General features: G+C 47.4%; 1 protein-coding gene and 1 long non-coding RNA gene across 2 annotated transcripts in view; both read right to left on the bottom strand.

Annotated features, from left to right (window-relative positions):
* Positions 1-26,331, bottom strand: part of LOC146869867 (uncharacterized) — a 196,992-nt gene that overhangs the window by 109,837 nt on the left and 60,824 nt on the right. The gene's annotated exons all lie outside the window — the stretch shown is intronic.
* The window catches only part of LOC146869868 (uncharacterized), a 40,846-nt gene continuing 35,163 nt past the window's right edge, over positions 20,649-26,331 (bottom strand). The window contains exons 2-3 of the long non-coding RNA XR_014981513.1: positions 20,986-21,082; positions 20,649-20,891 (exon numbers count right to left, since the gene is read on the bottom strand). This is a non-coding gene — a long non-coding RNA (uncharacterized LOC146869868). The remainder of the gene's footprint in view (positions 20,892-20,985; positions 21,083-26,331) is intronic.

Here is a 26,331-nt window from a genome sequence, read left to right as displayed (position 1 = left end):
CTGACCTTGCTGGTCAGAACCAACAGCTGATTTCCGAATCCTCCTGCAATTGCTTTTGCCAAGGCTTGTTTGCTTCGATCAAGTCGCCGACACCGCCGACAGCGAGAGCCTGCGTGGGACAGCTCGTGAGCCGACTCCTGGACGTCGTCGACCTTCAGGGACCACGTGGCTGCGGAGACAAGCTACCCCTCATCACCTGTTTGCACCCGACATCGCCTGGTACCCACCTGGTGCCACGCTGGTCACTGGCTAGTGACTGTGAACACTGTCCCCTCTGCTTACAGGTCTTCAACATCTCCGATCCACTCTTGGATCCACCGCATCTCTCCCGGACCGACCGCCTGCAGCATCTTTGTCCCAGGCTCAACGGAACAGATAGAAGAAACCCGACGCACTTTGAGGCCTATGCACCCGCTTCCTGTGGGTGAGGTAAAGCTGGCACTCCTGTGCCCAAGTGTAGTATTACATCTCTAGTGCCTGTGTTCCAAATCTTAAGTTCCTAGGTCATCCGGAAGATTCCTTTTGCAGTAACTTTGTACTTTTTACGCACCCATTGAAACCTATGGGAGCACGCGTGTGACTATTTGCTCTGCACACGCCACCCGTGGACCTCCTGGTCACTAACTGACGTTAGCTCCTTGTAGGCCCAGCGATTCTAGAGGCCCTAGGCCTTTTCCCTTTTCTGTTCGTGGTACTTATACCACTATTTTAGTATATGGTTTGAGTGGCCACCAGGGCCTATCCATATAAAGTGCAACTTCTGTGTATTCTGTGATAATCTTGTTTGACGATTTGTGCTCCTGTGCTCATAAAGAGACTAGGGGTTACTTTGAGAAATAAATACATATATATTTTGAATATATATCTGTGTGGTGTCCTTTCATTGGTATAAAAGGGGGTTACTATTGGTAAAACAGCTTGCTTAACACGCTTCACGAGTTTAGCCTCAAAGACTGCTTAGCCTACGCTACCACTAGGGCAGCTAGTCCAAAAAGGTTGACTTACAACCACACCATAAGGGTTGCTTGGCATGGTACAAGGTGGTCACTAGAACTAGTGAACAGCATATACCAGGCCAACTTCTCACATTGGTGAGCAGCGGTTGGATTTGAGCTTGCTGTGTTTTACCATTGTAATCTCTTGGTTACCAATTGAAAGATCACATAGGTACCTGTAGGTACATATAAAACAAGATTAGATATACATAAGTTCTACTGAACTTAGTTGTTGTAGAGCAAAGGGAGTAGCACACCCTGACTACAACTACTAGATAGGTTTAGTAGGTAAACACAAGTGTAGGTAGATTGCAACACATCCACCCACACTTAAGAGCAATGGCCGGGGCAGAGGGGTCCACTGTACCCATCTCTGTTGAGAGTGACCCCCAGAGGGCACCATCCAGCTTTGCTACCCTTAATCAGAATGAGCTCAGGCATTTGGCAACTCTTAGAGGCCTTAAACAGCCCAAGAACCCAAACTCTGCTGAGCTCAGAGAACTCTTACAGAATGATGAGAATCAGAGAGAACTCAGGAAAGCTTCCCAGTTAGCCCCCTTAGGGTCAGGAACAGGAGGCCCCCCTTCTGAAGATGCCACAGAGGTACCCCCTTCCAATAGTCACCCCTTAGATGGGATGCCTACCACAGAGGAAGAAAGTGATGGGGATACAGATGTGAGTGGGGATGAAGGGAGAACTAGCCCAGTGCCAAGTGTTATACTTGGCCCAGCTAAACTAAGGCTGTTGGGGACTGACAGTGGGTTCACCCCATTGGATCTCCCCAGTGGACTTAACACAGGGCTTGGAAGGCAAAGGAATCGCTCAGGTGACTCCAATGCTTCCCATGGCTCTAGAGGCTCTCAAGGTCACTCCAGAAGGAGACTGACCACCCCTCAGAGGAGGGAACATGAGGCCAGAATGCAGGAAGCCCAGCTGAGGATCAGGAAGCAGGAGCTAGAAGTAGCCCTGATGGAAGAAAAACTGAACAAGGCTAGGCAGCCTAGAGAGAGTGGGTCTATACCCACTGGTGGCAGCAATGTCCCTAGGGACAAAGATAGGGTCTTTGACAATAGGAACCTGTCCAAGATTGTGCCCCCCTACAAAAGTGGGGATGACATCCACAAATGGATGACTGCTCTTGAGAGAGCCTGCAAAGTGCAGCAGGTTCCTGAAGACCAGTGGGCAGCAATCTTATGGCTCTCCTTTGAGGGGAGAGGCAGAGATAGACTCCTCACTGTTAGAGAAGAGGATGTCAGAAATTACAGAGTCCTGAAGAGTGTCCTAGTTGATGGGTTAGGCTTAACCACTGAACAGTACAGGTTAATGTTCAGAGACACCCAGAAGACACAGACTCAGGACTGGTCTGAATATGTGGAATGTGCCACTAAGGCTTTGGAGGGTTGGTTGCTGGGAAGTAAGGTGTCTGATTATACAGGATTGTACAATTTGATGATGAGAGAGCAGATTTTAAGTAATTGTCAAAACCAGCTTCTCCATCAACACCTGGTAGACTCAGATTTGACCTCTCCCCAAGAATTGGGAAAGAGGGCAGATAAATGGGTCAGGACCAGGATCAGGCCTAAAAACCAGGGTGGTGACCAAAAGAAAGATACCACCAAGCCTCAAGAGAAGGGTGGGGATAAAGAAAAAGAGAAACCTTCCTCAGGGCCCCAAAACTCCACACAGGGTGGTGGGTCCCAAGCTCCCTCCTCTACCACAGCTAAAAAGCCCTACTGCCATGAGTGTAAAACTCCTGGGCATTGGAAAACTGACAGCGGTTGCCCAAGGGCTAAAAACAAAACTGTTCCTCCAATTACTCCTGTCACACCACCTATTACTGTCAGCAGTAATCCCCCAGGTGGTGGGAGTGCCCCCAGAAATCTGGGTGGGTTTACTTGGGGAACACAGGGGGACCCTGGCTTAGCCAATTCCCCTACAGCAACCACTCTTGTCTGTGATGGTGGCATGGGGTTTGCCAACTTCACTGCCTGTCCCAACACTTTGGGTAGGTACAGACAGGAGCCCTACATCAATGGTACAAAAGCTGAGGCCTACAGAGACACTGGGGCTAGCATCACAATGGTGGCCCATTGGCTAGTTCCCTCTGAGCAGCTTTTGCCCGGTTTCTCCTACCAGGTGACTAACATTGATGGCAAACAGAACAGTCATCCCATGGCAGAGGTATGTCTCAGCTGGGGAGGGGTCACTGGCCCTAAAAGGGTAGCAGTGTCCCCAACCTTGCCTGTAGACTGCTTACTGGGGAATGACTTAGAACTCTCAGCTTGGGCTGGAGTTGAACAAGACACCCATTCTAAAATGGTAGGCCTTTCACAAAAGGGTAGGGGGGTTGTGCCATTCACAACCCCTGTCCAAATAGATTTCCTCCCTGAAAAGGTTGGAAGGGCAGTGGTAGCCACAGCCCAGGCACAGACAGACTTCCCTGTAGGGACTGGCAGAGCTGTGACAGTCACAGCTCAAACACAAACTGAGTGCCCCCCTGAAAAGGTTGGCAAGGCTGTAATGGTCTCAGCCTATACTCAGACTGACATAGGTGTAGTGAAGCCTGAAACAATGGATCACTCCACACAAACTGAGAGTAGTGGGGAGGAAGAAAAGTCTCCCTCTCCCCAGACATTAGGAAAAGGTCAGCCTCCTCAGGGATCTGACCTCACCCCTTGTGAAGGAACTGCCCCAGAGGTAGCCAGGCCTGGCCTGGCAGAGCCTCTGATGTCAGTGGCCCCTTCCAAGGTGGGATCCAGTCTGGTGCAGGTAGCCTGCCTCTCTCTACCCTGCCTCAGTCAGCCCAGGGCTGCAGAGGTCAGGGAGGCCAGTGGACCCCCAGAGGGCCCCTGTCCACAAGAACCCCCCCATCAAAAGAATGAGGATTGCCTGGCTAGTAGCCCTAGTCAGGTGATGGGTAAAAACATTCCTGAGGGATCTCCTTTACAGGTAGTTAGGGACCTCCCCCAGAGGGATTCTGTTGGGCACAGGCAAACCTGGGACCTTAGGGCCCCAAACCTGACCTGTCCCTCCAGTAAGCCCACAAAAGGGACCCAGCCTCCAGCTTTAGGTAGCCAGAGGCTGACCCTGAGAGCACAGTGCAACTCAGTTAAGGAAAGAAAGGCATCCATGGTGAAGGATGATTGGAGGAAGCTGAGGCCTCACTTTGAGGACACTCACTTCAGTACTCCATCTCAACACCAGCCTTTTACTTTGCCCAGACACGCCAAAGGTAGAGATTCCCTATGGTGGAGACCCTCTGATACCCTTAGGGTGAGGGATTGCTTAGTGGACCATGAGACAGGGGGTAACCATGCCAGTGCTGGTTCCTCCTTATATGGCCACTTGGGCAATATAGGCTTACCTGGTCAAGGTCAGCCTTATCTCCCTTCGTTTGGGGGGGGGTTGTGTAGGAAGGTGGATATCTGACTATGGTTACCCCCAAATTTTTGCCTAGTGTCTAGCTGGTTTTTCGACTTAGTTGGCCTGAGATCCTGCTATTCAGGATCTCAGCCTGGCTGTTCTCTCTTTAAAATGGACTCCATGTACCTTAGGTACATACCCAATTGGTTGGATCACCCTGTCAGCCCCTGTACCAGTGTACACTAGGTACCCAGGGCATTGGTGTACCCAAGGCCTGCCAAGGGCTGCAGCATGTATTATGCCACCCCAGGCTTGGCCTAACAATTTGACACAACTGGCTGATCACTCAGCTGGGGTAAGTTGGTGTAATCACCTCTTACTTAGGTGTAGTATACCTATACCTAACCTTAAATGGGACACCTGGTAACCTATAAGTCACTCCTATGGCAGGCCTTAACAATCCTGAAGGCAGAGTGCTTGGTTCCATGTGAGATGGTGCTCTGGCATGAGCTGAGCCTGTCTGCAGTGGTCGGAACAACTTCCTTCTACTGTTTCCAGATATCGTCATACCATATACTCTTAAGTGCATTATGAACCTCGCGGTTAAATGCTATCTTTGGTTTGGCTTTATCAAAACATGTCGAGTAAGGTGTCATACGAATTGGAATACTAACCCCTCGCCAATTCTGGCGACGGGGTTAGCATTCCACCCTTCTAGAGGGACACGACATGTACAGTACCTGAAACCCGGGTAAAATCAGACATAGCCTCAGCTCCACAAAATGGATGCTGCCACCACAGACACAAGTCTGCCCTCCTGCTGCTGGGAGTCCTTCCAGCTTGGGAGGTGTGGACAAAGGGTTTCCTGCCAGGGGAGGTGCATGCACCACCCCAGACAGGATTTTGCGTATTGGTCAGGTAGGGCTTGAAAGAAACCAGACATGCCTGTGGCTCACAAGGAGCCTCGGTGCATATGCCAGTTCAAACCGGTCCTGGGGCACACCAGTCCCGGGCCTGGGGCGAGCTGGACAAAGGATTGGGGGTGTAACCACCCCCCTTCCTGGTCCCACCCCTAGGGAGGGACCTAGCAGGTAGTCCGGCCCCTAGAATCCGAATAAAGGTAGGAGCTGTGTCCTAAGACTTCAGACATCCTGGAATCAACTTGAAACTAAGAAGAAGACGGGAACTTCGACATTCTGCTGCACAGAAGACTGAAGAAAATCTCCCCTGTGGTCAGGGAGTGACCACCTTGCTAACGCAAGCACCATCCAGCGAATCACCGTCTGCTTTGCCGCCGCCTCCCGCCGGAGCCCGAGCCCAGAGACTGACAAGACCTGGACCTCCAGACCTCTCACCGCCCGATCCACAGTCCCTGAAAAGAGGAGACCCGTGGAGGCACCGAGACACGTGGAGCCAGCCATCTTGGAACGACTACGACAAGCTGACCAGTGCAACAACCGAGGCTCCCTCCAAGTTGTGCTTTGGGTCCTGAGAAGCCCAACCCTCGAGCAGCATCTGCACCAAAGGTGAGCCCTCCAGCATCTCCACGATCTGCGTGGGGCCCTTCTGCATTTTGCCACTCGACGCGCCTAACCGGTTGCTGGCCCGCTGGCTAGTGGCCATCTTGGCGACGAAATCTACGACAAACACCGCTGGTCTGGTTGCTCCAGACTGGCCCTTGCTCCCCTCCAAAGGAGCAATCCCTCTGACCTTGCTGGTCAGAACCAACAGCTGATTTCCGAATCCTCCTGCAATTGCTTTTGCCAAGGCTTGTTTGCTTCGATCAAGTCGCCGACACCGCCGACAGCGAGAGCCTGCGTGGGACAGCTCGTGAGCCGACTCCTGGACGTCGTCGACCTTCAGGGACCACGTGGCTGCGGAGACAAGCTACCCCTCATCACCTGTTTGCACCCGACATCGCCTGGTACCCACCTGGTGCCACGCTGGTCACTGGCTAGTGACTGTGAACACTGTCCCCTCTGCTTACAGGTCTTCAACATCTCCGATCCACTCTTGGATCCACCGCATCTCTCCCGGACCGACCGCCTGCAGCATCTTTGTCCCAGGCTCAACGGAACAGATAGAAGAAACCCGACGCACTTTGAGGCCTATGCACCCGCTTCCTGTGGGTGAGGTAAAGCTGGCACTCCTGTGCCCAAGTGTAGTATTACATCTCTAGTGCCTGTGTTCCAAATCTTAAGTTCCTAGGTCATCCGGAAGATTCCTTTTGCAGTAACTTTGTACTTTTTACGCACCCATTGAAACCTATGGGAGCACGCGTGTGACTATTTGCTCTGCACACGCCACCCGTGGACCTCCTGGTCACTAACTGACGTTAGCTCCTTGTAGGCCCAGCGATTCTAGAGGCCCTAGGCCTTTTCCCTTTTCTGTTCGTGGTACTTATACCACTATTTTAGTATATGGTTTGAGTGGCCACCAGGGCCTATCCATATAAAGTGCAACTTCTGTGTATTCTGTGATAATCTTGTTTGACGATTTGTGCTCCTGTGCTCATAAAGAGACTAGGGGTTACTTTGAGAAATAAATACATATATATTTTGAATATATATCTGTGTGGTGTCCTTTCATTGGTATAAAAGGGGGTTACTATTGGTAAAACAGCTTGCTTAACACGCTTCACGAGTTTAGCCTCAAAGACTGCTTAGCCTACGCTACCACTAGGGCAGCTAGTCCAAAAAGGTTGACTTACAACCACACCATAAGGGTTGCTTGGCATGGTACAAGGTGGTCACTAGAACTAGTGAACAGCATATACCAGGCCAACTTCTCACACCAGTCATTTACCAACCTCACCTTGCAGGCGCGCATCTTGCAGCAACTGGGGGATCAGCTGTTTTTGGAGCAGCTGAGCACCGGGTGGAAGGCTCTCGTTTTTTGGTTTCTTGTTTTCTGCAGGTGGTAGACAATAGCGCAGGAAGACCAACAAAGAAGGAGCCTGGGAGCAGCATTTCTTTGTTAATTTCCTGCATTTTCCAGTAGAAGGGGCTCGGTGGACACACTTCAGTTTCCATTGTGGAGAACAGCATCTGTGGTCTTGGGCTGAGGCAGCACCGGCAGGTGTGCATTTTCCATCACTTCTGGCAGCCACGCGGGTTTGAGTTACTCACCTGGCCCACTAGACTAGCTGGTGGGCGTGGCTCTGGTTGCGTGGGTGCGGTGCCACGACTAGAAGGTAAGGGTTTGGGCAGTGGCTCAGACCTGAAGCATGGGAATTTGGTGCGTGGGCCAGTTGTCATCTGGAGGGTTTTTTTTTTTGCACCCTTTGGTACCCGGTATTTTAAATTGGCACGCTGCAGGCCATAGAGATCTTCCCACCAGCTATTGCAGTACAGTATTAACTGTGTGTTGGTACATTTGTTTGCTTACAATAATGGCTCCAAAGGTTAAGCGGGATGACCAGCGTCTGCGTATGGATATTTTTATGACTACAATGAAGAGGAAAATGGGGGCAATGGACTCCATGGTGAAAAAAGTGGACGAGATGGAGCAGGCATTAGCAGCTCTGACAGACAGGGTTGAGGGCCAAGAGGTGGCAGAGGATAGGCCCAGGTGTTTGGGGGTAGCACCTAAGGCAGCCTTTTCCCTAGTGCCAAAAAGGAATAGGAGCAAAGAAAGGCGGGGCACCGCGACCTAGTGATGGGGAGGGGACAGAGGGTGCCCCAGAGGCAATTCCTGAGGGGTTGGTGCCCAGGGTGGCGGAGCCCGTACCAGTCCCACATACCAGCTCACAGCCTAACATGGGTGTTGGGGGGGGGGGGGGGGGGGACATCTGCCTAGCAACGAGGGGGCAGGGACACCGGTTGAGGGTTAGCCAAGCACACCAGAAGGAACGGGATGCAGTCCACAGGCACCATTGGTCCCTATGACGGGGGGCCCCTCCAGGAGCATGCCAGTCCAGCCAGATTTAGTAGCTAATCTAGCAGCGGTGCTTCCATGGCTGGGAAAAGTGGGAAACTGGTCCCCGGCAGCTGGGGTGTTGGGTAGCGGGGAGGACGCATTAGAAAAGGCCAGACAGATAATGGCACAGTTAGAGGGGGTGCAGCCTGTAGGTGGTTTAGCGGTACCAGCAGTAGGCTCGACGGGGTCAAACACTGGGTCAAACGGGTCCCCACCACAGTCACCCCACCAACAGATGCAGGAGTAGCAAAACCAACGGCAGCAACAGGTATGCCACAAACACTGCCACCTTTGGGTTTAGGCGAAGTCCTCTCCGGTAGGGAGCACCTAGGTCGACACGTGTCCCAAGAGACAAAAGAAAAGATTTGGAAAGGCTCCTATGTGAAAATGTTTTCAATCTTGCTGGATGAGTTCAAGGGAGGTGGCCAAAAAGAATAAAGAATGGACGCACCCAAGAGAGTGGGCGAACATGTTGTTGAAGTTTAGGGTTGAGGAAACATTGGTAAATTGGATTAAAGGTTTCACGGTATTCACATCCATAATGGATGAACATTTCCCAGGCCTGCCTTCAGAAATGTTGTGTTATCAAAATAGGATAACTTGTATGCACGATACCTATGGGGGCAGGGGTGGATGGATTATGATAAGGATTTTAGAAGGGCTAAGGTGTCGGACCCTGTCTTTTGCTGGAATCAGATCGATATGATCATATAACTGATGCATTTCAGAGGGGGGCCACAGGAGGCCACCCGGGTTTCAGCACAGGATACTTTTAGGAGTCAGCCCTTTTGCTCAGCCCATTCAAGTGGCTCAGGGGGCAGAGGTAAGAGTAAGGGGGCGTGCTGGGACTTTAACAGGCGCTCGTGTACCAGAGCAGCAGGCACATGTAAATTTAGGCACGCGTGTTCTTTCTGCGGGAACTCCTCCCACCCAGAGTGTAAGTGTTTTAAAAAAAAAAAGGAGGCAAAAAGCATGACTGAAAGTATGTCACTCTGTAAGGCCAGATCTCCCATTATTACCAGCGCTTTGATACCATGGCTGAACATTTACAATTGCCCAAAATCTGCAAAGATTCTGTTAGAAGGTTTCAGGGATGGTTTCAGGATCCCCGCGCCTGGGTATGTGGGGGTGTCACACTGCCAGAATCAGTTATCAATCAGGACTAATGAAAGGGTGGCAACAGCAAAACCGATAAAGAAGTTCGGTTGGGCAGAGTGGCTGGCCCATTTGAGGGGCCCCCCCCCCATTGCAGGATTTTGTCTGTTGCCCATTGGGAATAATCCCCAAAAAAGAGCAAGGGGAATCAGATTGATCCATAATCTCTCGGCCCCCAGAGGTCTCTCACTGAACGACGCCATTGATGATGACTTATGCAGTGACAAGTATGCTTCTTTTGACCAGGCAGTTGAGATACTCAAAGGTTTGGGGAGGGGCGCGTGGTAGGCTAAATCAGATATCAAGTCAGCTTTCCACCTTCTGCCAGTGCACCCACTTGATTTTCACCTGCAGGGCTTTCAGTTCAAGGGAAAGTATTACTTGGACAAATGTATGCCTATGGGTTATTCGGTGTCTTGCGCGTACTTTGAGAAATTCAGCTACTTTTCGGAATGGGTTTTCCTAAGGGCAACCGGGCAGTTCTACATTAACTGGATGACTTCCTCTTCTTGGGGTCCCCGGATTCACAGGAGTGTGGGGGGCATTGCGGAAGTTCTGTGCACTCATGCGAGACTTCGGCATGCCTCTGGCACAAGGCAAGACAGTGCGACCAAGCACGGAAATAGTGTTCCTGGGGATTGAGTTGGATTCAGTACAGGGAGTGTCACGTCTACCACAGGCAAAAATAACTGCTTTGCAACAGTGCTTGGGAAAAGATAAGGTTACGCGTCATCAGATACAGCAGGTGGTGGGTCAATTGAATTTTGCTTTGAGAATAATTCCTATGGCTCTACCTTTCTCGCGCACTATTGCACATGCCATGTCGGGACTCGGGGAGAAGCACCATCACACCAGACTGTCCAGTGAGGTCAAGCAGGACATGCAGATCTGGCAAACATTTCTGCAAGATTTAAATGGTAAGGTTGTGTGGCCCGCAACTCCCAGGTCCAGCCCGGAGATGAGTCTGATGACAGACTCAGCAGGTAGCGAGGGTTTTTGGGCCATTCTAGGTACAGCATGGGTCGAACAACGCTGGCCAACATTGTGGGTGGACATTGGGCTTACCGCTAACATAAGCTTCCTTGAGCTTTTTCCCATCCTGGTAGCATTGACAGTGTGGCCAGACAAATTGAGGGATCAATCAGTGTTCTTCTAGTCTGATAACATGGCTGTGGTGGAATGCCTAAATAATCCAAATGCAAAATGTAAAATGATCTAGCATCTACTAAAGGAGATAATACTGTTGTGCATGAGACTGAATTTGCTGTTTCGAGCCAAACGTGCCAGGAGTCTTAAATCACGCTGCTGATGCTCTCTCTCACTTTAAGATGCAGGTATTCAGGTCCCATCACCCAGAGGCGGCAGAGAACCCAACACCTTTCCCAGAACAGCTTTGGTAACTTGGTGCTCCCAGTTATCGGACCTTGCGGCAATTAGCCTAGCACCCAGGACCAGCAGGGCATATGAAGGGGCGTTTGGAGCTTACTGCTATTTTCTGGGGGATAATTGGGCGTCAAAATAGCACAACACTGAGTCTGTAATTTCTTATTTGAGGGCCATGAGAGGAGAAGGGTGCTCAGTAGCGTCGGCAAGGCGGCATACGGTAGCCATTTCCTTCTTTGCAAAAACTAGGGAAAAAAGGAAACTGTTATTCCAGACAGCTTTCTGCCTAGCGTTCTCTGACTCTTTCAGGGTAGGAGAATTGGTTGCAAAAAACAAAAATGATTGGCAGGGGGGACTCCAGTTGTCTCACGTGCTGCTTCAAGGTGACTCGCTAATGATATCTATACCTAGGTACAAAACCGATCAGTTGGGCAGAGGTGAAGGAGTGGTATTGCATAGGGCTGAAGGGAGTGCGTGCTGCCCCATTGCCAACATGGAGATATTTCTGGCGCAGCGTCCAGGGGGTGCGGGGGGGACCACTACTGGTACACGCAGATGGGACTCCCATCTCTCTTTTCCAGTTCAAAAGGGTTTTGGGCGTAGCCATGCAGAAGGCAGGTTTAGACCCAGGCAGTTTTGGGACACACTCTTTCAGGATATGGGCCGCCACCGAGGCAGTGGCCAGGGGATTCTTTGGGAGTGAGGTGCAAAGGATCGGGAGATGATCCTCAAATTGCTATAAACACTATGTGCGCTTACACATGCTATAGAAGTGTCAAAATAATGCACTGATGGTTGGTTTTCTTGTATGGTTCTTGCAGTTTCTACATCATGTGACGCAGGGAGGAAGCCTGCATCAGTCCATCATCCAACAAAGGCGGCAACATCCTGTCAGGCAGGAAGACCATGATCAGCAGTGCATCATCAAGCAGCACACGTTACAGACCAGGTGCACGCCTGGGACCGCGGGGAAAAGGAGGTGTGGATAATCGGCCACTCCTATGTAAGCAGGTTAAAACAGTTTTTTGTTACAGGTTCCTATGAGGCCAGGGCACGCAAGGCAGGCGCAAAAATCTCATTTCACGGGCAGGGGGGGGGGGGTGTCTGCGATAAAGCCAGTTTAGGGCCTTGGTGAGAAGCGCCCTGGAGGGACTTAGGGGGCCCCCTGTGGTTTGGATACTACATCTAGGGGGTAATAACCTGGTACGCCTGGGGATGAGGGGCGTAATTGAGGCGCTGCTGACGGAAGTAGGGTGGTTGGCAAAAAGATGCCCAGAGTCAATAATAGTGTGGTAATCTAGGATTCCTAGATTCGAGTAGAGAGGGGGAAGAGTCAGTATGGGCTCTAAATAATTTGGTTAAACTGATTAACAAGAAGATGGAAAAAATTATTCAGAATCCCGAAACTAAGATCTATAAGTCATGGGTACATCCGAGGGGACATTTGTTTCCTGCAGGATGGGGTGCACCAGTGCCACAACTGTGCTGTTAAGTATGTTAAAGCCAACGCCCACCTATAGGGGACCTCACAGCTGCCCAGCAGCGTGAAGGTAAGTAACAAGTGTAAGCCCTTGTACAAGTATGTGAAGAAAGGCGTAGTATGTGGAAGACTAAAATCTCTATATAGATATTTAAAGTTTGAGTGTTTATTAGAATATGAACATGTTGTGCCTAGCAGAGGCATTAAATACAAGCAAATGCAGATATTCTAAATATAATCATCACATTAGTATGAATACACAGGCTCCTTTATAGGAAAATATAAACAAAAGTTGGAAGCTAATGATAAGAGCAGAGTGAATCAACACAGGTCTTGCACTGCTGGAGTTCACACAGGGGGATGGGATGGGAATCCAGACATTGTACTCCACGGATGCCCAATCAAGGTCGGAAAGGGGGTGGTAGTTATTGAATCGATATATTATGACTCCACAGGGATCGGGATTTATCAAGTGGGATAAATAATTCCCATATGTAAATAACTGAAAAATGGGACATACAATCGGTGTCTTAGTGCTCACTGCTCCTAAACCCTCATCTCTCGTTATTTACTGGCCATTTTTCCATCGATAAATGTACGCAGATATGACGTGCAGAAATCTCAGGGGTGCGGTGATTATGGTACTACTGGTCATTTCCGTACATGAGTTAATTACTCGGGTCTAAGGTCTGCGAGACGTGCTTAAAAGGTTTTTGTAACAAACGACAAGCTGCATATTCATGCGTTTATTTTTTATAATGCCGATTTCACACTTATTCTGTGTATCTTCAGCCAGATACTATTTTCAGAAGAGGATCAAAATACCATTACTCTGATAGTAGATCAGGAGGATCTTGATGGAGCAGCTGTGTATTATACGGAATAAAACACCCTTACTATGTGTTAAAAGGATATTGCGTGGCCTGATCAGAGAATCCCTTGGTGACTTGCAGAAGAGGGTATTTTATCATTAATAAAAAAGAATCACTATTTATTTGGCCAGGTTTTAGCACACTACTACCTTAGACCATTTTTTCCTGTGAAAACTGGAGGAGTTTGATAATAATCTCGTGCCCACAACTTTACAAAATTGTGTGATCCTGGGAAAATTGCTTCATCTGCCATTGCCTTTGTGGCCTTCTGTTACAAGTAATGTGAGCTCGAGACCATCCTGAAAACCGGTATTAAGCGCTATAGGATCGCCTTTTCAGCCAGCAGGATGTGGTTTGGCCGTATTGGAGCACCTCCTTTTCGTTTACTCACTGGGTTCCTCTAGTTCCCTCTCTCCTCGTCTCTCCCTTCCTGCTTCCATCCCAGCGCTTTGAGGTGACCCTGGTGCTTTACAATGAACCAGCAAAATGGAACATGAGCTATAAGTAAAGGATCTGGGTTGTGACAAGCAAGCCTTATGGTTTTCAAGAAAGAGGAGCCTCTGGTAGAAACAGCGGAGAGTTTGTAGAGCACTTAGACCCATTGATACCTGTTCAAGACTATGGAAAGAACAAGTGCAGTCCATGGGATGTGTCTCCCATGATAGAAGCGAGCAGTGGTCTTCAGTGTGGCAGGTCCAGATAGGAGCCTGCAGGTGACAGGAAGGTTTGACTCATGCTCTGGCAAGCAGTAGTCATCAGCAGGGAAAGTGCCAGGCATGACTGTACAGCCCATAAAGGAAGTGTGCCCCCTGATCTGGAAGGAGTAAAGCAATGGTCTTCTGCGTGAATCGGAGGATCAATGCAGCTGTCCCACATTGGGGGCCTCACACTGTCATGAACTGAGTTACAATAGGACAGCTTTGAACATGAGCATTGATGAAGTGGGGCAAAATTCCGATCTGAGAACAAATATCTTTATATTTACCTTACTGAATCCAAATAGTTGAAGTTTGTGTTTCCCCAATTGTTAGAAATGGGATTTCTGGTTGGCTAGGGCTTGCGCCAAAGCCAGGCAGAAACCACCAATCTAGTCAGGGCTGGGGAGTTACACGCCAAAGATAACCCCTGCTCACCCCCTTGGTAGCTTGGCACGAGCAGTCAGGCTTATCCCTGAGGCAATGTGTAAAGCGTTTGCGCGCGCACCCAGCAACAACACCCAAGGCCCACCACAAAAGAAACTCCACACAAGGTATTGTATAAAAATAACCTTTGTATTATACCACAACACATTAGATAAAAACACACACACTCTACAATGTGCCAACAGGCACGGGCAGAATTTACAAGGGATTATATGTACAGGGGACAGGGCCACATGGACCACTGTCAGGAATTAGCACTTTTGGAAATTAGCACAAATCACCAATAGTAAATGTAGAACATAACACAAAGTAACTGTAGAGCACAACCAGTAACTACTGGCACAATAATGACCTCAGCGTCATCACACTAGCATCAGGTATAAAACCTATCCTGCATCTATCACAGGGGCATAAATCCCATTATGCAATTCTCATTGGTCTAACGCATTAGACCTAACCACCCAAGTATAACTATACTAGGGGCGCACATCGCACTGGGAAGTACATTCTCCCTACCATCAACCTAAGCAGGTAAAACAACCTTCTAGGCAGAAATAACCACATTTAGAGGTATCAGACACAGGGTGCGCCAAACATACTATACACAGTACATTTCCTAGCACCATAAGCATGAACACAGGGTGCGCAAAACATACTACACCGTACATTTCCTAGCACCAAAATCACATCAGAGTCCAGGTTGCACCAGAACCTAAACGTAGCAGCTGCCCACTACTTGCTGGGCAGCTGGGGACAAGCACAGGGCCTAAACGCTGCAGCTGGCACTAAGTGCTGCGCAGCTGGGGAAGGCACATAGTAGGCAGGGGCTCTCACTAGCCCCTGAGACAATATCCAACGTTGGAGCCCTCTAGGCTCGACACACACCATGTCCCCAAGTTGGAGCCTCTCCTGGCTCTGAAACAATAATGCCCGTGGGAGCCACGCAGGCTCGAGGAACAATCGTGCCCGCATGGGGGCAGGGCGCGCCTAAACGCAACATGCCCACGTTGGAGCCTCATAGGCTCTAAAACCAATTCTTCCCACATCGTTGGAGCCACGCAGGCTCAGAAAGTAAATAATGATGCCCCCTCGTTGCAGCTGACCCCTGCAAAGTGGGGCAGCTGGAGAATACTGGCCACTGGGGCAGTATGGGGCCACGGGACCTCAGGACCCCCACGGGGCCCTTGAAACAAATATGGCCATCGTTAGAGCCACCTAGGCTCGGAAAAGGGGCATGCCCATGTTGGAGCGGCCCGCTGCCCAAACGGGGCCGCTCTGACCAGGTACCTCTGCCACGCCACATTGAACACTCGCCCCACTCACCTGGGCACTTCTCTCTGGAGATCTCCTCTCTGCGACGGGACTCTTTCCCATTGAGGAGACTCCGTCCGGTGTTCTGCTGCAGTCCCCTGGGCCCGCAAAGCTCCGGTCTTCTATTTCCCGTGCTGCGGGACCGGCGGCAGTTCTCTCGCGGCGCGGGGCATCCCTTTCACTCTTGGGAGCCCCGCGCTGCATCGGCGGCTTTTGCAGCCTTCCTGGCTCCTCTCTCCCGCTCTGGGAGGCGGGGTGGGCTCCCGTCCTCCCTCGTTGAGTAACCAGCTTCGGGGTTCCCGCGCACAGCTTCCGGTCCTGCCGCGGCCCCGCCCCCATCACAGGCGGACTTGCCTGACTTCCGGGCCGGCCGCGGCGGGACCTAGAGCGGCGATCTCGGAGGCAGTCAAGTCGCGGGGTGGGCACCCGTGCACCAAAAGGCGAGCCATAAGTGGAAATAAGCGGGGTGGGCACCCGCTTTTAAATAAAAGCAGATGGCGGCATATTTAGCGGGGTGGGCACCCGCAAAGACACAAATTAAGGCCGCAATGCGGGGTGGGCACCCGCGCCCAATTACCATAAGCCGACAGGCGGCGGGGTAGGCTCCCACACGGAACAGCTATTACGGGGGAATCCCTACGCTGGGGGTTCCCTCTGGGGGCAAGGACGGCAGCTGAGCGCTGCAGAGCATGCACGCTCTCCTTCCTGGCAAAAATAGCGATAAAGCGCTCCCAGGGCGCTAGCAGGCTAAAGCACCAAGGGTCCCAAAGAAGAGTCCTTGAGGCATCAAGGGGGCAATGCAGGGCCCAGGGGCCAGCACACAGGGCGCTCCAGCAGGGAGGCAGCCCCCATGGCGGTCCCTCCTGGGCCCCACCAGCAGCAAGCCCCCTCCTGTTAGGATCCAAAGCAGAACAGTTTCTGTGGGGACACAGCCCCATTTTTATACAGTAAAACCCTTTGTTCTTGGGTCAGGGTGAGGGGGAAAACCAGTCGCAGCTGGTTGGGGAGCACCCTTGATGTGCTCAGCCCCTCACTCTATTCACTGGCAGGGCTAGGGTCGTCAGTCGCACCACAGGGGGCGGAGCCAGCATTGTGTGGGGAAAGCCCTGCCCTATTCAGGACCCAGGTGTACTCCTCCCACCCATCTAGCTGCTGATCTCCCTATTCACCACCGGGTGACTCCTCCTGACTCTGGGGAATCCCTAGCCCGTCACATGACCTCAACTAGCCAATCGCCAGACAAGGCACACATTTTACACTGCACACCGAAGTGCCCACTTCTAGAAGTGGCACTTCCATACTAGCTACACGCACGCATCATCGCGCAGCATTCAATCACACGAGTCCGCACATACCAAACTCGACCATGCACACCCCACGCATCAGGAACTACCAGGGACACATACATTCCCCATGCATTCCTATGGGAGGGCAGGCCTATCTCACCACATGCACTCAGAGGGCGCACGCACTTTACCCTGGGACACAGGAAAAGTTCGCAGAAACCAAAAACCACTATCACCAAGTCACCAGTAAAAGCAAAAAGTTCAGGGGTGAACCTGCCAGAAAGGCCAAGTCCAACACTAATGCAGGTCAAGATAAGATGTAACTCCTTCAAAACTTACTTCAAATTTCAAAAACTGAAATCAAAATGGTGATAAATTGTAATTTTTTGGCTTCTCTGCGTGAGTTGTGCTGGAGGCAACCAGAGGAATAAAGGGAAACATGAAGCAACAATTTATGGGAGCTTTTCCATTTTTTAGATGTACTTTATTTTAATTGTTTTGCAATGTACTGGTGTGTGATCAACAGCAGTTTTGTGGTGCTGATGATAGCAATAACGGCAAATTTGGAGAGGTTTTTCCCTTTGATATATGGTGCATAATCCATTTTGTTATCAAATCCTGTAATGAGGGGTCAGCTGTTCTCTGCAAGGTCCGGTTCCTTTTTAGGAAGGGGAAGATCACATGGATTAATAAAGAGATGGGAAGGCCTCTTTGCAGAAGCGTATCTTCAGTTGTTAGATCTGACATTAGCCAAGTCATTTTGTTGTATTTTATTTATAAGTTTTACTTAGCGCTAACTAGACCCGAAGGTGTCAGAGTGCTTCGCATGATCGTGAAAGAATACAGTAAAACAGACACGCAATAACATATGAGGCGAGAATTCAATAGATAATAGTACACAAAGAAGATAATAGTAAAACCAAAAACAAGAGCCTCCGTTCGAGAGGACCTAATAGACAGCATAAGCAAATAAACAGCTGCCTATGACAGAGGGTCTAGATCTGACCAAGCGATAATCAACCAAGTTCAGTAATCTAGGAGTTAAAGTATTTGTTTAGGAGGAGTAGGTGTTTCAGGTTTCTTTTGAAGTAAGGCAAGGAAGGGTTGCATCAAAGGTTACACGGTAGAGAGTTCCAGATGCTAGGAGCATTTCCGGAAAAAGAGCAAGACTTGGTTGCTGATTTTTTTTAGATTGGGCGGTAGGAGAAAAGGTGCGTTGGAACTACTCAATGCTTTAGTAGTCCCTGCTTTCGTAAGATTGTTTTCTAAGTAGTTGGGTGTATGCGAGTGATGGACTTTGGATGATACAGGCAGTCTTCCTTCGATGGGAAGCCAGTTGAGGCTCTTGAGGGCAGGAGTGATGTGTTCAAACCGTTTAACGTCTGAAATTAGCCGGGCTGCCAGGTTTAGAACTGATCTAAGGGGGGGGCGCTGAAGAGTTTGGCGTCCCAGTGAGAATGGCATTTCCATAGTCTAGTTTGGAGAGGACCAAAGATTGCACCACAATCTTTAAATCATCGGTGGGAATAAATGGTTTAATTTTCTTTCTAGTGTGTACATCGCTCCTTTTGCTGAATTCTTGATGTGCTCTTTCATTGACATGTTGTTGTCCAGGAAGAAGCCATGGGATTTTGTGGAGTTGGATAGAGTGAGAGAGCAATTTAAAGCTTCAGGTCACTGAGCCATTCGTGGATTGGTAGGTGGTTGCTTTTGGGGGAGAATAGAATTACTTTTGTTTTGATGGGGTTTAGCTTTAAGTGATTAGAGTAAAAACAGTATTATAACTTGTTCAGTGTGGCGTGAAGATGTTGAATGTCACAGGGTGAATTGAATTTGTGTTAAAGTTGAGTGTCCTCAGCATACAGGTGATATTTGATCCCTGCCTGTTTCAAAATGACCGTTAGGGGTTCCATGAAGAGATTGAAAAGGGAGGGGGATGGAATTGAGCCCTGAGGTACGCCAAGATTGACCCGGAGGGGTATTGAAAGACATAAGTTAATCGTGATTTGTTGCGAGCGGTGTTGTAGGTAGGATGTGAACCATTTTAAGACAGTGCTATTAATACCGAAGCGAAACTTCAGAGATTCAAGTAGGGTTGGGGGATTAACAGTATCGAACGCAGCTGATAGGTCAAGTAGGATAAGTCGGCAAGCGTCACCCTAGCCTAAGGATCTGTGCTTGTCATCAAATATAGCATGGCCGTTTCAGTACTACAACCTTTTCTCAATACCGAATTTGAAGGTGTCAGAGAGGGAGAATTTTCGTATATGATGATTAAATTGTTATAAGACAAATTTTTAAAAAGTCTTCGCAAGAAACGGGAGGTAGGAGATAGGTCTGAGGTTGTTGAGATCATTAGGGTCAGCCCTGGGATTTTTGGGAATGGGTGTGATTTGTCCTAGTTGGAGAGAGTTCGGTATAAAACTTGTGGTGTCCAGAATGGGGCGATGAGGTGGTTGAGATTTTTCACCATCGTGTATAGGAGGGGATCCTTGGTGTGGGCCGATGGCTTTAGATTTGTGATTATATTGAAGACTTCCTTTTCAGTCAAGGGTTTGAAGTTCGACCAGTTGGCATAATTTTTCAGTTTGGAAAGACTCAGGTAGCCGTTAGTTCCTTTAGGGGTCGTTTGGTCAACTATGGGTTCTGGAGGTGGAGCTACCATGAAGGGAGGTGGGTTGGTGAGGGTGGAAAGGACGGAGGGAAGAGAGGAGACTTGTGAGAAGGATTGCTCAGTTTTGTCGACTTATTTAGAGAAAAAGCTAGCAATTTCTTCACACTGTTCATTAGTGGCAATTATAACAAGAGGGGGTGACAATGTGGTTTGTTCTTTAACAATGTTAAAGAGCTCCCTTCATCTTTAATTTTCACGGTCCAGTTGGTTGCGGAAGAAGGAGGCTTTTTCTCTAAAGATGTGTTTTTTTGTATGATAGCCTTGTAGTTCTAAGCAGTGCTAGATGATTTGTCGAGGGGTTTTGTCTCTATGTCCATTCTGCTTGTCTGAGTTTTCTGCTTTCGTTATTGAGATATGAATTAAACCATGCTTTTGATTTTGCAGATCTCAGTTGTTTTATTTTAGGTGGGGCCAATTGATCGAGAACATTCGAGATCGATGAGTTGTAGTGTGAAGTGAGCTCTTCAGCAGTATACGAGAGGGGGAGTCGCTGTAGTTGTTCATGCATCTTGGATTATAGTTCAAGAATTGGGACTTGTTTGATATTTCTGGTTAACTGCTTAGGTTTGTTAATAACATCAGGGAGGGGGGGTCTGACTGGGGTACTGATATAGAAGAGAAATAGATGGTGGTCTGACCAATCAATAGGTGAGTTGGAGCTGATGGAGATCAAGTCATTTTTAATTATAATCGCATCTAGGGTGGAGCCTTTGATGTGTGTTGGTTCATTGCAGAGTTGATTTAGGTCGTTAATTTCCAGGAGGTTTGTGAGTAATAGGACTGAGGTTTGATTTTACAAAAAAGTATTTCCTAATATACTTCCTTATAATGGCTCTCGACCAGCCCTCTTCATCCATTGCAGAAAACAAAACACAGCAAAATTTTCTGTTAGTGTTATTTAATCACACTGAAACAAGTCAAAATTTCTTCGGACACGCAGTGAAAGTCATACATTTTTGTGAAAATATCAACATTGCAGTGCCCAAGGAGCGGGATGTAGAGGGAAAGGTTGTGATTCAAGTGGGGTAGTGAAGTAGACAAAGTGAAAATAATACAGAGATCACAAACAATTCAAGCATATATTCTTCATATGCCTGGAAAACAGGAATCAATCAAATACTCATCAAAGTACATAGTATTTTTGCACAGTTGCCATGTAACATATGATTCCACAGTAAAACAAGTACTGTTGAAAGGACTGGCATTCATTAGAGTGTCGACGTTTCGACCCCAGTATCGGTGTAGGTTCTTCCAGACCTTACTAGCGGGGTCTTCCTCAGGACAGTGGGTGGGTGGTGGGGTTGCGGGGCACCTAGGGAAACAAAGGATGGTGTATCACAGCCATACTAAAAATGGAAAGGGGTTTGGGTACGTCCGAATAGTGTGGGCGTGGTCAATATAGTTACCGTTAGTGGAAAAAGCAGGGTCCTCTCACAAATCAATTGCGGAGAAACAGTAGGCTCGGTAGCTCGCAGACAAATATAGGAAGGAGTGAGAAGGCACCTGAAAAATAAGGTGACTATCAGCCAAATGGATAACCAAGAATGAGAGGCTGCAAATAAACCAATAAAAAGGCTCTAAATCACACCACTTACTTGGAAAAAAATGAAAACTGTGGTCCAGGACAATCCAGGATCCAACAGCAAAGCAGAAAGAAACCCTTGGGATTGGTATGCGAAGTAAAACACGGTACTAAGGGTTATTGTCACACCGAAAATAAACGGCAGTTAACAAAAATTACCAGAAATCACGGATTCGGTAGAAAGTGAGAATAAAAGCTGACACTATTCTCCGTGGTGTCGGGTTTTTTGCCCAAGTGATATTAAAAACAGGTAGTGAAAGGTCGGGGTGGGCTAAAGCACTCACCGCAAGTAACTCCATCGGCCTCCTCGCCAGAAGATCAACTGGGGTTGTGCAAGCCACAGCTTCCATAAACCCGGGACGTGCCGCGTGAATTCTTCGTTGAATTTTTTCAATTGCAAGGTAATTACGGGGTTCATTGTTACATTATAAATTGGAGTATCTTTTTTTTCCTTTATAAGGTCTCCGTTTTGACAATAGATTGTGTATTTTTTTTTTCAGAGGCTTTCCAGAATATCTTTTTACTGATTTTAACATTTAATAGGACCAGGCCGCTTTTCCAATATACCTATACGAAGCTTGTTTGACAACCAGGTATTGAACTTTAAAATTCTCCTTAGATCAAAAGATAATAGAAATCTAGAGTTATTTAATGTTAAGGATGTCTCTATCTTCGTAATCTAATTACTATTAAAAATAGTCGTTTTTTATTCTTCTTTTTCGTAGACTTCATACCTTTTCGGGAAACCGTTTATTTTAAAATTAATAAGACATCGTTGCACATCCGGTACATTGCATTTTAATCAGGTAATCCCTTTCGTCATTGTGGTTTATCTGTTCTTAATGAACATGTACAATATTAGTGAATTAACGCCAATTGTGATAGATTAATGCTAGATACTTTGATTTTCATAACCAATATCAGTTTTCCGGTCCGCTAATATCAGTGCGAATTTGGGAGCATAATGATTGCTCACACTGTTATCGAATAGAGTACAGTCCTTATTTCTTTGAGAGCTTATTGAATTATTAATATTGATTTATTAGTTTTAATTACATATCTTACCAGCATAAATCTCGTCAAATTTCTTTCCTAAAATGAAATCATAGATAGCCCATACAAACAGCAACTACCATGTACATTAATGATGATTAGACCCTATCATACAGGTCTACAATAATGGTGATACATACATTTTTTTCAGCCATTTATTAGAATTAAAGACATCCACCAACTATGGAGTTGCAGGTTTTAATCACTAGGAACTCATCACATTGAAACAGGATCTGTGAGTGATTGGCTACTTATTTTCTATCTTATTGTTTCTGGATTATATAATGTTACAGGCCTTTACTATTTAATAGACCTCTTTCATTAAACTTCATTTTTGAGCACTCCTATATAGCACCGTAAATAAATATAAAATCGTAATGTGTGATACATAGGAAGACCGTCAGATTATGTATATAGATTGTTACTATTGATACGTATTGTGCTATTTATGATACATTTTATAAAAAAGATATGTATTGTTTAAATAGATGTTTTTCATGAGAATACATAACAAGATATGGACAACCACTGATGAAATCTGAGTGTGTTTTTTCTTTTTTAGATAATTGTGTGGCTTTCCTGAAGAAGGCGTTGTATACGCCGAAACGTGCATCGAGTTAATAAAGATTGCCACTTTTTAACCTTTTATTTATACATATTGAATAAATGTAATGTGGTAAATATTGTTTCATTTTTTAAATGTTTTGTATAAATATTATTTGTTTAAATAATGAGAAGAAATTATTAAAATAGTAACAACTTTGAACATATTTTTTCCGTCTTCCTTGGTCTTATTGTCATAGATAGTGTAATTTGTTTACTTTATTGATATTGCCTAGGAGTTTGTCATTACGATTGTAAAAATGTCTAACCATTTACATAGTACGTACCTAAGTCTATGGTTATAAAAAAATGTTCATCAATAAATGGCACACTGATGAAACAGTACTAGTGGTGCAGTTTAAAAAAAAAAAAAAAGCATGAACGCATTGATTTAATCTAGAGGGCAGGGATTTTGTTTCATGCAAATCCCTTTCATTTAAATTGTGGATGGCGGAAGATTTGCGGGCGTTTAAAACAGTGGGCATGCTAACAAGCTGCATGCCTTGAACAATGCGGCCCACACTCGCACCCATTAGGTTTTATGGATACCTTCCAACCCCCTCAAAGACACCCTGCAGCGATACTCGACCTTTCTTTCACTCCGGAGAGGAACACGCAGCTCTGTGTTCTACTGAAGACGAGCGGCTGTGCTGGCGCTTTTGAACCAGCGCAGCCCAGTCTTCAGCTCCGTTTCAAAGGCACTTTAACCCATTGCAGGCCGTGCAGAAAGAGCTGCCAAGGATGAAGCTCCGGAGCGCAGCACCAACCGCATCAAAACCGGGCCGTCATGAGTACCGGTACTCTCCTTTTCCGAGGAAAGGTCCCGGTACTCAAGGGGAGAAAATATAAAAGTGCTGGTACTCAGTACCGGCCCATTTAAAGCACTGGTCTGTGTCCTCTTTGCACCTTTACTGTGATGCTGAGGGAAGGAAAAGGGGCTAAAGAAGAAACCAGACTTCTCACCAGGGTGCCTGCTGCCTGAAAGAAATGTAAGGTGTGCAATTGGTAAATCAGTAAATGTCAATGCTGCTTGGGAGCCAGTAAGCAGTTAAATAGGAGTCACTAGAAGCTTCATGGAAACAAAAATATGTTTTTAAAAAAAAAAAGTAATGTATGGGTGTTAACATCTGAATTCAGGACTGCATCCTTTGAATGAGCACTTAAAAAAACAAACGCTTGCACTAGGTACAGTCTGATTGCGTATTACTAAAATATATATGTTGAAAGCATTTGTTTTATTGTAAGCACTAAATCTTTCGCACATTTTTGGCACCTTATCTTATACTAAAAGTTAAGAACACAATTTTAAAGTAATAAATTGCATATTCACAGTGCTTTCTGTCACGAACTAGGACCGTGCAGCACTATACATATGCATATTCACTATTTCAAACTGCGCCAACTGGGCTTCTATACCAGCACTCCCAGGTTATTCACACAGACTTCTGCAGTGATTACATAAACTAGCCGCGATGTCATTACATTAAAAAAAATATTCCCCATCGATTAGTTACACTTGCAGTTAGTTTTCACTTTAGATGTTTGTGTTATTTCATATGGAGTTACAGGACAGTGTAAACCAACAATGAAGTTACAGAATATTTTGCGTATGCGTAAAATAAAAGCGTAAGAACGGCGTACACATTGCGTAAATGCGTTCCTTCGCAAGTGTGATGTGGGGTGTTCTCAGTACCTCCACGGGTTACGTACACGCAGTGGTCGAAGTGGGCGGGATCGGTAGGGCACGGCGTGCCCCTACTTCAATTCCAGGGATTCCGTTCCCCTACTTTTTTTATTTTGAAAATGCGTCCGAGGACGCAAGAAATCACCATCGCCTATAAACAAAGCTCGGAGTTCCTGGCGTGTTCCTGGTGTTCGAGGACGGGCGGCAGAGAAATAACAGGAGTCTGTCTTTTCCTTCTCGCCCAGAGAAGAAAAATACAGTGCCCACTTCTGCTCTGCCACTTCAGCTGCCCCCACCACTCTTTCCTTCTTCCCTCTCTTTCTGTCTATCAGTTCTTCTCTTACTGAAAACCAAGACTTCAAGACGGGGTTTTCACTCTTTCCTCTGCTTTCTTTTATTTGCTCGCCTGTGAAATGGATCCAAAAAGAAAAACATTTTTGCTGGAAATGTATTTTAATTCCAAAGTGCACCACTCACTGGTTTCTGAATAGTGAGTGTAAACGCATTAAGGTAACCATGTTGTTCCTGCTTACATTTCACATGGTTTGCTAAATTTTGCATTCCCTATGAGGGTTTGCTTTGTCCAGGATGTTGTTACTTTTTTTGCTAGGCCGCATATTGCTCTGGTCTAGTGCACCATTTAAATTGAGCCGCATCCAGGTGTTTATAGCCGGCAGCAATTGGGTTGTAGTTTAAGGCAGTGTGAGTTTCTCATTGGGGCAGTATGGTATTCAGTGGGGGAGAGGATGTGGCACTATAGCCAGAGCTACTGAATTTGGAATTGGGGAACCAGGTTCAGCCTTAATAACCAGTCCACCTGACCACTCTCCTGGGGGAGCACATTCCTATGTTGGACCTTAGAAGGCTGCACAAGACCGTAGAAACCCTGGTGTCTTAGCACCAGCAGGTGGACCCTAGCAGTGGCAAGTGTGGGTTAACCTTCAAGATTTGTCCACCACAATCCATACTGAAGTTCACCTCCAGTCTTGCAGACAGGCCTATGAAGCAGCATACCCTAGAGCGACAGTGACCTTGTCACTGAGGTCACAGGACACTTGAGAAGGGCTAGCTCTAGGGCAGTGCAACCGGTGTGACCATACCAGGTGCTGACTTTGGGTGGAGGCATTATGTTTGCAAGTATATTAAGGTTTTAAAAGCGCTTGCTGCCTCCTTCCTGGCCTCCAGAAATTTTTGGCAACAATTAAAAATGTCATGATGACTCTGGTGTTTAATGTTCTTCCTAGAGAGAGATCATTTTGTCTAGTGGAAGTTTAGGTTCATGGAAAGGTAGGGTTAATGTGCCCGCTGCAAAGAACATGTACCATGTAGATTGTTAGAAGTTGGCCTGGTATATGCTGTCCACTAGTTATAGTGGGCACCTTGTACCAGTCCAAACAACCCTTATTGATGATAGGTTTAAAGACAACTGTAGGAGAGTAGGGTCTGCTTTCTATGTTCACCCCCACTTTTTGCTTTTGCTTTACTGGTTTTCGACTTAGATGTGGCTGTGGACCCACAGCCCTGCTGTTCTCTCTCTAAATTGATACTATGTACTTTAGGTGCATAACCCATTTGGATAGGATCACCTTATTGGCCCCTGTACAGTGTACCCTAGGTACCCAGGGCATAGGTGTACCCTAGGCCTACCAGGGGCTGCAGCATGTATTATGCCCCCCCCCCCCGCCTGGCCTTCCATTATGACACAACTGGCTGATCACTCAGCTGGGGCAAGGTCGTGTAATCACTCCTTGCTTAGGTGTAGTATTCCTATACCTAACTTACATATAGACACATGTGTACCTATCAACCACTCCTATGGCAGGCCTTAAC

This window comes from Triturus cristatus, chromosome 1_1 (genome assembly GCF_964204655.1).
Source record: "Triturus cristatus chromosome 1_1, aTriCri1.1, whole genome shotgun sequence".
Taxonomy (NCBI): domain Eukaryota; kingdom Metazoa; phylum Chordata; class Amphibia; order Caudata; family Salamandridae; genus Triturus; species Triturus cristatus.
Note: the sequence above shows the minus strand (reverse complement) of the source record. Positions and strands in the feature narration are given on the sequence as shown.